Below are 13,010 nucleotides of genomic sequence, written 5' to 3' on the forward strand. Positions count from 1 at the left end.
ACCCTGAGACCATTGCATGTAATCCAGAAGCCCATGTTTCTCCCTTTACTGAATGGTGCTGTTAAGATGACTGTGGAAATAAGAATGGATGAATCTGTCATGCCTTCTTCGGTTCTCTCAGTTTCTCAGTTTGCGATTTTATAGTATTCATTTTTAACAGCCTTCATAAAAATTCCTCAGCATTTTAATATGGATTTCTTTTCATATGCACATTTTGGGGATGAAATTTTCTCCTAATAGAAACACTCTTGGCAAGCAACTTTCCATAATATAACTCCCTTTTAAATGTTATTTTCACCAACATATGCATTTTTGTGTCCACTTTCCTCCAATGTACACATTCTTTGTACATTCTATTCGGTTAGAAAGCTGCATCGCAAAATTCAGAGGAGTTTGTATTCCAGGAGATAAGGTGGCGGTATAAGGGAGGCTTTGTTCTAGAAAATAACTAGCAGTATCCAGAACAGGAGGAACCCAATGTCATCAGAAGTGCACACTGTGTTTCTATAGACACTCTCCTGCTACAGACCAGCACTGTGCATTACAAGCATCCTCCCGCCCTCCTTTCTCACCCATACAAAGCTGTGGTCTTCACAAGAACATAAGACAAGCTGGACCAGGCCACTGACCCATCTAGTCCAGAATCCTGTTCTCACAGTGTCTGCCCAGAAGCCTGTGGTATACCCACGAGCTGGACATGAGTGAAACATCTCTCACCCCACCTGTGATTCCCAGCAGCTGGTATTCAGACGCATGCTGCCGTGAGGCATTCTCATGCCCAAGATGCCATACAAAAGTACTGATGGTGCATTCAATCCATCTTGTATCACCACTGTTCATGAACATACATTCCTGGTCTTTGGTCTTGCAAATATAAATCTGTTGATAGACTAATAGGTATGTCCACCAGCATAACTATTGTAATACACATTGCTTAGAGAGCTGGTGAGCTGCAGTCTTACGCATTTTGCATTTTCATCTTGTACTTTATGTCTGAGCTTCCCTGAGATCTGTGGATGAAGGGAGGTAAACAAATCTAATAAATAAAATGAAAAAATGAAAGAGAGTGATGGTTTAGGACTTGGAAGATGAGGGTTCAGCTCTCCACCCAGCCATGAAGCTCCCTTGGGCCAGTCACTGCCTCCCAGACTAACCTACCTTACAGGATTGTGGTGGGGATTAATTGAGGAAGCAAGAACTATGCCATTTTGGGATTGAAGGTTGGCTAGAAATACAAGAAATATATGAAGAGTCCTTTGATGTCTAAACCTGAGCCCAAAGTATAAATAGCCGTAAGTATGCCAGCAAATAAGAAGGAATTGGTTCGGTACAAACCTCTACCTGTCCATCTTCCTCTGTTCTTTTGCTATTCCTCGGAAAACATAAAAATCCCTATTATTGCCAAGATTCCACTTGGCAAGGATGCCGTTTGACCAATCTGGGACTTCATAGCCAAATCCTTTAATACTTCCTTCAGCATGTGGCTGGCTGTAACAGCTACAACAGGTGGCACATGAACTGATTTAATGATCATAAATTAGCAGCTGAATTTAGACGTGTTAGTTTATAGTCTTGGCCTTCATCAAATGTGCAACCATTCCGGAACTGTTTGATTGGATTGGTTTCTGAACACATTTAACTAGTTCAGAATGTGAATGCAAAGCTTAGCTACCAGGAGACGTTGTATTTTTCTGTGAGTTAATAATGCACTGTATTTATATAAGGATTTAAATGCTTTTATTATTATTATTACCAGGTTTTCACACATTCTGTCCCAAAAATATCAAATGCTAAGCCAAGATCATCCACCTTCTGCTGTCATAAGCAAATCAAACAAATTTACATTACATTTTTTGTATTTTCATAACTTATTTTCCCCATAATTTGAAGGGGAAGGGGAAAATTGCAATAATTATGGTTTCTTTTTTTACTTTTTTAAAAACAGTAAATAAATCCTGGAATAGTAGAGGACCAAGAGTAAAGATTTTGGAAAACAGAAGTTCATGTGAGACCACAGTCATGGACTCCAGCTGCACAATTCTATGCTTGTCTGCTCATAAGAAAGTCTGATTGAGTACAGTGAGACTAACTCACAAGTAAACATACATACAGTAGGATTACAACCTAATTACAAGAGAGATCAATGACCTATGCTTAGTTTTTCTCTTGATCACTACCGGTAGAATCAGTAACTTGTCTCTCCCCATCTGCTATATCATGCCACTTTAAAAAATCATGGCTTCCCCCAAATAATCCAGAGAGTTTTAGTTTTTAAAGGGTGCTGAGAGTGGTTAGAAGATCCCTATTCCCTGCTAAGAGCTAAAACGCCCAGAGTTCTCTGGGAATGAAGATTGATTGTTAAACTACTCTGTAAATTGTAGTTCTGCAAAGAGAACTGAGGTCTCCTAAGAACTTTCAGTTTATAGCATTCTTTGGGGAAGCCATTATTATGTAAGGTGGAATGATACTGCTTTAAATACGTGGTGCAGATGAGGCCTTGGTTTCAGAGACTTCATTAGCCACTGCCTAAGAGGTTTGAATTTTTCTCAGTTTAACTGTAAAAGACACAGCATTTACTGTTACATCTGAATAAGGCCATTTAGCTCAAGAAACACATTATGGTTTTTTAAAAAACAAAAGAAAACAAATAATAATGCTAACTCTGCTGGGTACGTTAGTGTTAAAAAAAATATTCCATAGATACTGCTTTTCTACAGAACAGAAAACAATAATTTGTCTGATCAAGTGCTTGAAGACCATCTTCTTCCAACAGATGTCAGACAGGAAGAGCTTTGTTGATGTTATCTAAGAAAGGAGGCTCTGCTCTTTTTCTCCCTAAGATATTACCATATTGATGACAGGGAAAATTCACAGAACACAATAGCAGGAAAACAATAACAGCTCATAGGGCATTAAATAGAACAAAGAGCAAATGGAAAGCTTTAAAACTGTTCCCTACTCATATTGATTTTATCAGATAATACCACAGATTGTTACCACTCCACCAGGAACTTGAAAGATGTACTGAAAATTATTAACAGGATTCCCCCCCCCCTTTAAGGCTGCAATCCTATGCACACTTACCTGGTTCTAAATCCTGCTGAACTCAATGGGGCTTACATCTAAGTAGGCATGGATAAGATTGTGTTTCCCATAGGACTCAGTGGGTCTCACTTTTGAGATTTCATTAGTGTAAGCAACATTTACTTTATTTTATTTATTCCTACAGGATATCCCCAGTGTGACGATCACCCTAAAGTCAGGCCCGGTATAGAAGGGGTTAACAGGTTATGACAGTTAGAACCCTAGGGGGCGGGGTTAGGAGGACTATATAAACCCACCCCTGGGAGGTAGAAGGGATTTGAGTTGGGGAGTTGAGTTGAGGGAGTTGTGTGGGAGGTGAAGGAGGTGTGGCTTAGAGACTGAGGGTGAGGCATTAGGTGGTAGGTAATCTCCCACCACCTTTGGCAACCCAGAAATGGAGACTTCTGGGTAACAATGTAGACACTGCACAAGTATAATTGTCATTCTTTATCTCGGGCCCAATGTCGGTTGTAAGTCCCTGAATTCTGCATCAGAACTGGAGGGTCTCCTAGCAAGGAGATGGTATTCTTATGGACCACCCCCACCTTTTCCTGGTTTAGGCTGGTGCTTCACTCTGTTCCTAGGTGGAAAGATCTGGGTCAGGCCAGTCTCCTTCAGCTTCTCCACCTATGCCCCTGTGACACAGACCAGGTCAGCCCCCTCTGATGTTTCATTCTTGTCCAACCTGGGCAGACCAGAAGCCTGGGTGACAAGGAATTTAGACCTTGTTGAGATGAGGAAGGGTTGCCCAAGGCAACAATTTCTAGCTAATTACCAAACTGTCTTCTGCATGCATATTCCCATTATTTTAGCTTCAGCTATAACTACAACTCTTAAGAGCATCCTCACTGCCCAATAGTAACCTAAGCACAGTATTTTCTGCCAAATCTGTGTTAACAGAGAAAACGAAAAGCATTCCAACAGTGCTCCCCCACAAACATCCGCATCCTTTTATCTAAGCTTTTAAATAAATCATTGGAAAAAATCAATGTTCTTATGCAGGAACTTTTTATTTTCATTTTTTTGCATGTCTCTTTCCAGCAAGGCACTGAGTTGGAAACATCTTCCAGAATCACACTTTCATTGGCAATTAGATGCACCACGTTGGGTTCACATCAAAAATATGATAAATAATTAGAATAACTGCTGTTCCTATATATTAGCTGGGCTTTTTAAAAAAAAAAAATTCCTGGGAGTGACACAAAAGCTTCTGGAATGCAAATAAAGGTCTTTTGTTGAGCAGGCTGATACTTATATATAAAACACTATAAGAAAGGATACTTTGGGAGCATTTATTTATTTATTTATTTCATTCTCTATACTGAAACAAATTCAATTTCCTGAGGTCACTCTGTCCACGAAGCCTTCTTTGGAGGTCCACAATCTCTCTATGTAAATTGGATCCTCATCTTCATTATATATTAGTTAGTGGAGATTCGTAATTATATCCTTCCCACTTCTAGCATTTCTCCTCTGGGACGTACAGCAGCAACCAAACTTCATTGCTCGCTTGGCAATCCAACAAAGGAATCTTAGAGCAACACTTCATTTTCTTTTATTGGTACTGACATTGGTATAATGAGTCCAGTGATTTTCCCCTCCTTACTTCTTAATTTCATTTTCATGCTGTCCCCCATGCTTGCTGTGATATGTTTTCCAAGGGAGGGACCGGAGGGATTCAGCCAACTCATTCAGCATCCATTAACACAACTGAAGTTTTGCAAGGGGTTGCTCTTTGTATTAAATTCATTTGGCTTGTAGCAGGCACTGTGATGAGATTTTGTTCCAGTTAAAAATCACTGCTGCATGCAATGTCTTTATGAGAGCTGGAAGCTAATAGCTCCAGCTTTCCCTGCATGCCTGTTGGGCTCTGTCTCAGCCTTGCATCATTAGCTTCTTATTTTTTAGCCATTTTTTGCCTTCCTGACTTCACAGTGATCACTACTGGCAAATTCATTGTCAGTGGTGTTCCACCTGCTGGGACTCTTTGGAACCTCAGCGAGAGCTGAATCTGGTGGTTGGAGTTATGTCTTATGGTTTACACATGCCACTTTTTCAGCCACTGATTATTTTCACCTCTTTGAAGCCCTGGCTTCTTCATTGTCCAAGGGGTTGTTTCCAGGCTATTCTGCTGGCTCTTATGAGTGGGCAAGGACTGTTAATGTTTCCCTGCTCCATTTACTTTTGATATTAACCCCTGTTTGTGGATTTGCTATTCATTCCTTAAAATCACATTTGTTTCATAATGTATTCATTGTACTCACATGTGGTCCATTGTTCCCATTGGGTTTCGTTTTCCTTTTAAGCATTATTTTCTTTTCCTACTGATTTTGGGTGATGGCAGGAGTGGAGCACATTTCTGTGGCCATTTCTGGAGGGTGCCATTTCATTTACTCAGACTGCCCCAGTTGTCATGTTGTTCCAGGGCACACTCCTGGAAGAAATGTAAGCTCCCAGTGAGAGTGGGCTGGGGGAGATACCTGGTTTGCAGGGGGTCAGTGTCTCCCTGGAGTGTCAGCTGAGCAGCTTAACTGAAGGGTTGACCAAACTAGTACCCTTCATATATTTGCTTGTTTTTTTGAATTTATTTCCCACCCTTCAATTCCAATTCTCATCAGCCTCAGCCAGCATAGCCAATGTTCAGGGGTGATGAGAGATGTAGTTAAGCAATATCTGGCAAATCACAAAGCAGGTTCTCCCCTTAAGGAGAGCATGGGTTGCTGAAGGGTTAACAAGACATTCCCTGGTTTGTTGAGCGGGTCAGTTTGGATGGCCACTGGGGTATTGTTGCTGGGGAAAATGTTATGTTGCAATTATTTGATTGACAGCCACAGCCTATATATACTGAGCAAGCAGCTTACGGTTTCACTTTTGGTGCTTGCAACGGATCTCCCTCCCTCCCTCCCTCCCTCCCTCCCTCCCTATATTTAGGGGTTTTGTTTGTGCATGACGTTGCTGTGCCTGTCATGGGGTCATCTGTTTTGATGCGGGGGCCTAGTAGGAATTTTGCCACTTGGCTGATTGGCTGGTGCCTAGTGGTTTTTGCCTGCTACATAGCAAAATGCCACAACTTGTAAGGTTGCGGTTAGGCATTGGTTCAAATTGGACGGTGGAGGGGTACGGAGTTGGCTGGGCCTGCCCCTTTAGGGGTATTCCGTTAAAGGAATCCTGGGGCTCCACATGTTTGTCCCTACCCCCGGTAGGGGCTAGGACCGCGCATGAGCCTCAGGGAGCATCTGGGGGAGAGGTCAAGGGCTTGGTGGCCCTGCCACGGCCTCTCTCAGAGGGTGCTTACCTATCCTGACTTCCCCAGTATGCTAGGGGAGTCAGATCTGTCCAAGGCGGGGGACAGATGGCTGGGGAACCAATGCCTAAGCAACCACTCACATTAGTTGTATTTAAATAAAGTTGTGGTCAAAATTAATGCCAAAAACCTTAAACTTAACTTCTGTGTGAAGTGTGAGTTATTGGTGGGAAGTCTTGGTACCTTGGCACGCAAGTTAGCCACGCCCTCTTTGAGGGCCTAGCTCTCCTAGGGCTGCTGCCGTTGTGCAATATAAGTCTTTAAACTGTGGTTTTTTTAAAAAAAAAAGGTCCAGTGCATTAACATTTTTGCCATTTAGGGTAGGCCCATAAAAACAGCTCTATTGTTTTAGACTTTCTCTCCTGTTGGCATAGTTTGCAAAACAGTTCCCATAATCGGTCTTGCATGCCTTTAGCAATAGTTCCCATTTTACATGCAAAACATTATGATCTTATACCTATATAAATAACATACTAAAACTTAACTTGATTCCTCAGGCAGAAAATTCCACCTTCGCATGGCATATTCCTTTCATTCTTTGGAAATGAAATGAAATTACATGAAACGAAACACAAATATTAAAGTCAACGAAAGGTGTTTCAAAGATGACGTGACACACATTCTTTCAGGGCCGGCTCTAGGGGTAGGCTGGGTGGTGCGGGGTGCCAGGGCATCGGCCCGGCAGGGGGACTTCGCGCGACGAAGCCGTGCTGCGTCCTGTGCCCGCCCACCAGCCGCGGCAAGAAACGGGACGGAGCGGGGGCGCCAGAGCGATCTCCGCACCACGGCGCCAGGGCGCCCAACATGGTTGAGACGGCCCTGCATTCTTTGATTACTTGTCTGCCCACCACCCTTCCTTAAATCTGAGAATTGAGATCAATTAATTTGGCACAGAACAGACCTGATTAGAGAGAGAAGATAATAGGGGCAACTCAGTGCATAGTTACATGGTTTTGACTCCCGTTGATTTAAAGGGTCTTTAGGTTGCTTAACTATGAAATGCATAGCCCATGTGCTTCAGATGACGTATATATAAGTTATATAAGAAGAAGTCCATGGCGACGCTCCCTCTCCCCGAGGTATAACCTTTGCTTTGCTTAATCAATTATCAGAAGGTTCGCCTGAGAAGGAGTTGGTGTGGCACCACATTTGTGAGGTAGACAGCTTTCTCCCTTAATCCATTTGTGACTTAAAAGATTTGTGATCACACTTTTACATGACCCAGGGTGAGCCTTCTTTAACTGATTTCCTGAAGGAGTAATTAAAAGAAAATGATTTGCTATTCTTTTCTCAGGCTGGAGTTTACCCTAAGTCCCAGAGGTGACGTGAATAAAAGGCTTGGGGAAAAGCCACAGCTAAAAATAATACAAAGTCACACATTTCCTTTATTGTTATGGGTATTTAATTTTATGGAGTGGAATTTTGAAGGACTCCAGTTGAACTCATTCAGACCCCATTAGAACAGAACATAATTTCCACTCCAAGGTGAATTCACCTTCTTTCCTTCTCTGTCTCCTGACCTTTACACTTCACATGAGGTCAGTTCTTGTACAGGAAATACTGATTTTGATTATTATTCCTATGATGGTAACTTTGCTCTGAGTTCCAAAAGGCACTGCTGATAAAATGTTTGCAATGCAATAGATAGTGATTCTAGGTTATTATTATTTTTAAAGCATTCTTCCCATTTAGGTAGCTGATGAACATCGTTTGCTAGTTTTCCTTCCTTCCATGGAAAGACATAACTGGAGTTCCTGTGTATACATGCATGCGTTATTTCTGTCTTTCTTACTCCCAAATCTGACTGAACTCTTATTATCTGGGGAGAAATGTTTGGAGCTGGATCACAGTTCAGGAAACAGGAACTGGCTTTTGATGAAAGACTTCCCATTTCTCCTCCAAAATACCTCTGGGGCTTTCACAATTGATTAGTGTAATAGGAACATAACATTCCACTGACGTACAACGGAGAGCTATGGCAAGCTTTAAGCATGGAACAAAAACCTGGCAACCAGAAAGGTAATAAATTACCTGTGATATAGTTTCTTTGATTAATCTTTAATCAAAGAGCTACCAAGGTAATCACGTTGCTCTATTGTAATGCTTCATGATTACTTTCCCATGCATGATTCAAAACACTCTTGACTCAGTAATCATTGTGACTTTTCGACACCTTCTTTGTTGCAGTACAACATGAGATGAAATGTGCTGTAATTTTTATGATGGGCATATCTTGATGTCCTGCAACTTTATAAAGTTTCTCAAAATGCAATTAATGTCACCCGACCTTGCTAGATTTCAATGGATGCATAGTACAGTGGTACCTTGAGTTACAGACGCTTTATGTTATGCATTTTCAGGTTACAGACCGTGGAGAAACCCGGAAGTACCGGAAAGGCACAAAACTATCAAATTGTGTCACGTGCATGCACAGACACAGCGCTGCAGGTTACGAATGCTGTGGGTTGCGGACGTGCCGCCGTCATAGATTACGTCCGCAACCAGAGGTTCCACTGTAGACATATTTGCAATGAATATTATTTAATGAAAGTAGGCAATTATACCTAGCATTTTCAATGCAGCTGGGTGATACAGTTGATTAAAAGGAGTTAAAAGCAATAACTCTCCAAGTTTCTTATGAGAGTTGCTCTTTTCAGTCCTATTTCAATACTGTCATAGCTGAACTGATGTTTGCACTACTAAACCCTTAAGGTTGAGATCTCTCATTGTGCAATCACAGGTGTTTGTATTCTGTAAGATCTTCATGGGGCCCAAAGAAGCCCCCCCTCCTTTCCTTTGGATGTGTATATATTGGCTTTCATTCAACCTTTTCTCTCCAGCTATGGCGTGGCCAAGAATTTATTTTGGACTTTAAGTAAATTGCAAGCTGGAGTCTGGGGTTGACTAGGGAAGGCTGAAAGGAAAACAGGAAGCACATGGTTTTCCATTTGGGGAAATGGTCAAGGGTCAAGGTTGGGCAGGGAGAAAAAGAGAGGGATCCAATTGGGGTAGGATGAACAATTTTAGTCAATGATGTACTTTTATATGTCTTTTTAAACATCTTATGAAGTAAGTGGTGAGTACTAGTACTAATTTAGCCACCAGTACTAATTTATCCCTATGATCAACCATTCTCACACACATGACTGTGTTCATATCTGGAAAAAACTAATTCTTGAACAGGGGTTTAGGGAGAGATGGAACTGAGGACCAATATGCCAGTCCTCTAGGATATAGTATCCAGATTTCTAGAGATATCTTATGTGTTTTAATGGTGATGCATTGGAGGTTGGAGATGGTGACACCTCCTGCTCCATAGCTGAATATGTCTCTGACATGAAAACACAAGAAAGCCTTCTGGATCAGGCCAATGGCCCATCTAGTTCACAGTATCCTGTTCTCACAGTGGCCAACCAGATGCCTGTGAAAAGCCCATAAGCAAGACCTGAGTGCAAGGGCACTCTACCCACCCACCCCCATCTTGTATTTTGAGCAGAGCCAGAGAGAGTGAAAGAAATGCAGGGCATCTCTTTGGGTATCTGATGTGGCATAGCTGATCTGTCGCCTTTAGGGGTGTGTGCTGTTTGACTCCACTTACACACAACTTGTATGTTTGTAAGCAGTGCTATTTTTCTATAATAATAATAAAAAATAGGTGCCAGAACTCTCAATGAACACCTCCATGGTTCTCTTAGATTGGCAATGGCACCCACCTGAGAGGTGCCGGAATTCAGTTCCGGCGAGTTCTGGCTGAAAAAAGTTCTGTTTGTAAGTATTGTAAACACACCATAAGTCCCCAATGATCCCTCATATATAAGAAACCATTCCTAGGAAGCAGTGCCTCTGGAACTTCTCACTGCTAATAGAAGTGGGGAATATGCAAAAAATATCAATGGCAATTAATAATTGGGATAGGAAGGGGAGGAGTAGAGCTAAGGCTTGAGGTATGGTTGTGAGAACAAATCTTTAGTTCAGCATAGGGGCCAATTACACTGGACATAACAGTTTATGGAGAAAGCTTGTAGTGAATAATATACTTACAAATGGATGTGAGAACCATTGGGCCTGATTTAGTTCTTGCTACATGATCAGTCATCTTAATTATCTATTATCAAGCTGAAATATTATACTGTATGATTTTTGTAAGGCAAGGGTGTTCATTTAAATGTGGATAACGGTAGAAAATTGCAACCCATATGCATCATTATGAGGCTGATCATTAAAGGTACCTCATTATTTTCTACCTCGGGATGAAAAACGTCATAATCTTTCTAGAATTAAACAGAGGAGTGAAGCAGCCCCAGTTTAAAGCAAAAATAGACACAGCCCTCTCCATTTCTGCAATAGCATTGTGCTGCAGGACACAGGGAATCCAAATCCAGATTCTGATGAAAGCTAGAAAGCTAGAAAACAACAACAGAATGGCTATTAACTAAACATATGCAAGAGTTATGGCAGGATGAGCACACAGAATGATACAAATAAAAAATATTAGCACGGCTGAATTATATGATTATTGTATAACAGTATTGCAAGTTATGTGATTTGCCTGTGTCAGTCCTAAAATGACAGGATGCAATTTGGGGCGTTTGCCATGTTCTCAGAGATGGTTTTCAGTTTTATGAATGAGGAAACTTTCAAATAAATGTGGCTTGTGAGATGGATTGGGTAACCAGTCTTATTGTATAGTGAGAAGTGTTATAGTTTAATGCTTAGCATGACAGTGTAGGAGGGAGGAGGCCCAGGTTCAAAGTCTGATGGGGAGATGTTCTAGGGCACAAGTAGGCAACTTTAAGAGCACAAGGCAGGCTTCCTCAACCTTGGCCCTCCAGATGTTTCTGGCCTACAACTCCCATGATCCCTAGCTAGTAGGACCAGTGGTCAGGGATGATGAGAATTGTAGTCTCAAAACATCTGGAGAGCTGAGGTTGAGGAAGTCTGGCACCAGGAGAGCCCTGCTAGATGAGGTCAATGACTATCTCTCAGTGGCCAATGAGATGCCTATAGGAAGCCTAAGGGCAGGACCTCCAATCCTCAGGAAGAAAGGCAGAAAAAGTGGAAGAGAGAGAAGGAAAGAAGCAGGTGGCCTCACCACTGTTGGCTTCCCCCTGCCCTTTTGCACATCATTACTTCACATCTTCTGCTGCCTTGTCACATCTTCTGTACATTGTATAAACTATTGGAGTATTTAAACATAGCTACAGAGCTTTCCTCACATATCTGTGATTCTCTTTTCATAGAATTGTAAAATTGCAAAGTAGGAAGGCATCTTGCAGATCATTTACTCCAACCTCCTGCTCAATGGCCCCTGCAAGATAACTGGGAATGTACTTTACAAGGACCTGATATTTGCATGAAACCCCACTTCCCCATTTCTTAACCACCCTTCTTCAAATACTTAATAGACTATGGGTGGTATTCAGCAGACTCAATGAAATCAGTGGTTTCAGTGAGTCTACTGTGAATATGACTAACATTTGATATCACCCAGTGTCTTATGTGACAGTTTGTATTCATCTATACTATATAGATGTCACATCAGCTGCCCTTGTTTGTATTGCTATCAGATCTCTGCTCAATCATGGTATACACTGGGTGGCTTTGAGCCAATCACAGTGATTTCACAGGGTTGTTTGACAATGGAGCAAGTAGTGGGTGGAGGGACCATGTATACTGCCTTGAGCTCCTTGGAGGAATGCTAAGATCAGGGCTTTTTTTGCAGCTGAAGCTCACCAAAACGCAGTTCTGACACCTTTCAGGTGGGCAGGCCATACCCACCATCATTCCTGTCCCATGCCCTTCCTGACTACTTTTCTCTAGCTGGAATGTGTCCTTCACCTGTGATAACAATGCCTTGTCTGAATGTAGAGAAATTGTGAGTGGTAAAGGTAAAGGTAAAGGGACCCCTGACCATTAGGTCCAGTCGTGACTGACTCTGGGGTTGCGGCACTCATCTCGTTCTATTGTCAGAGGGAGCCAGCGTACAGCTTCCAGGTCATGTGGCCAGCATGACAAAGCCGCTTCTGGTGAACCAGAACAGCTCACGGAAACGCCATTTACCTTCCCGCTGTGACCTATTTATTTACTTGCACTTTGACGTGCTTTCGAACTGCTAGCTTGGCAGGAGCTGGGACTGAGCAACGGGAACTCACCCCGTCGCGGGGATTCAAACCTCTGACCTTCTGATCGGCAAGCCCTTGGCTATTTGGTTTAACCCACAGCACCACCCGCCCCTATTGTGAGGTGTATGTGTTTGGAAATCTTCAACTCTAGTGTGGCTGGACAAGCTTAGCAGGAGGCACACACCCCAACTCTACCCACCACTGGCATGTAGCCCCCAGAAAGTTGCTGATATGGGAATGTGACCCCAGGCCTGAAAAAAATATTCCCTATTCATGGTCCAGATTGACACATATTTTCTTAATCCCTTACCTACCCCATAATCTATAATTATTTTTTAATTGCTGAATAATTAATCTAGAAAAAAAACACAGCATCCTAGCAGTTAGGGGTATCTTACTTTAGTTGCTTTCATTTTGTTGACCATTGTCTCCCATATCTTATTACACATTGGATACTAGCTCTTCTTTCTGGATTATTTTCTTATGTATTTGGCTTTGTT

The sequence above is a fragment of the Zootoca vivipara genome, chromosome 9, assembly GCF_965207765.1.
Source record: "Zootoca vivipara chromosome 9, rZooViv2.hap1.1, whole genome shotgun sequence".
NCBI lineage: Eukaryota > Metazoa > Chordata > Lepidosauria > Squamata > Lacertidae > Zootoca > Zootoca vivipara.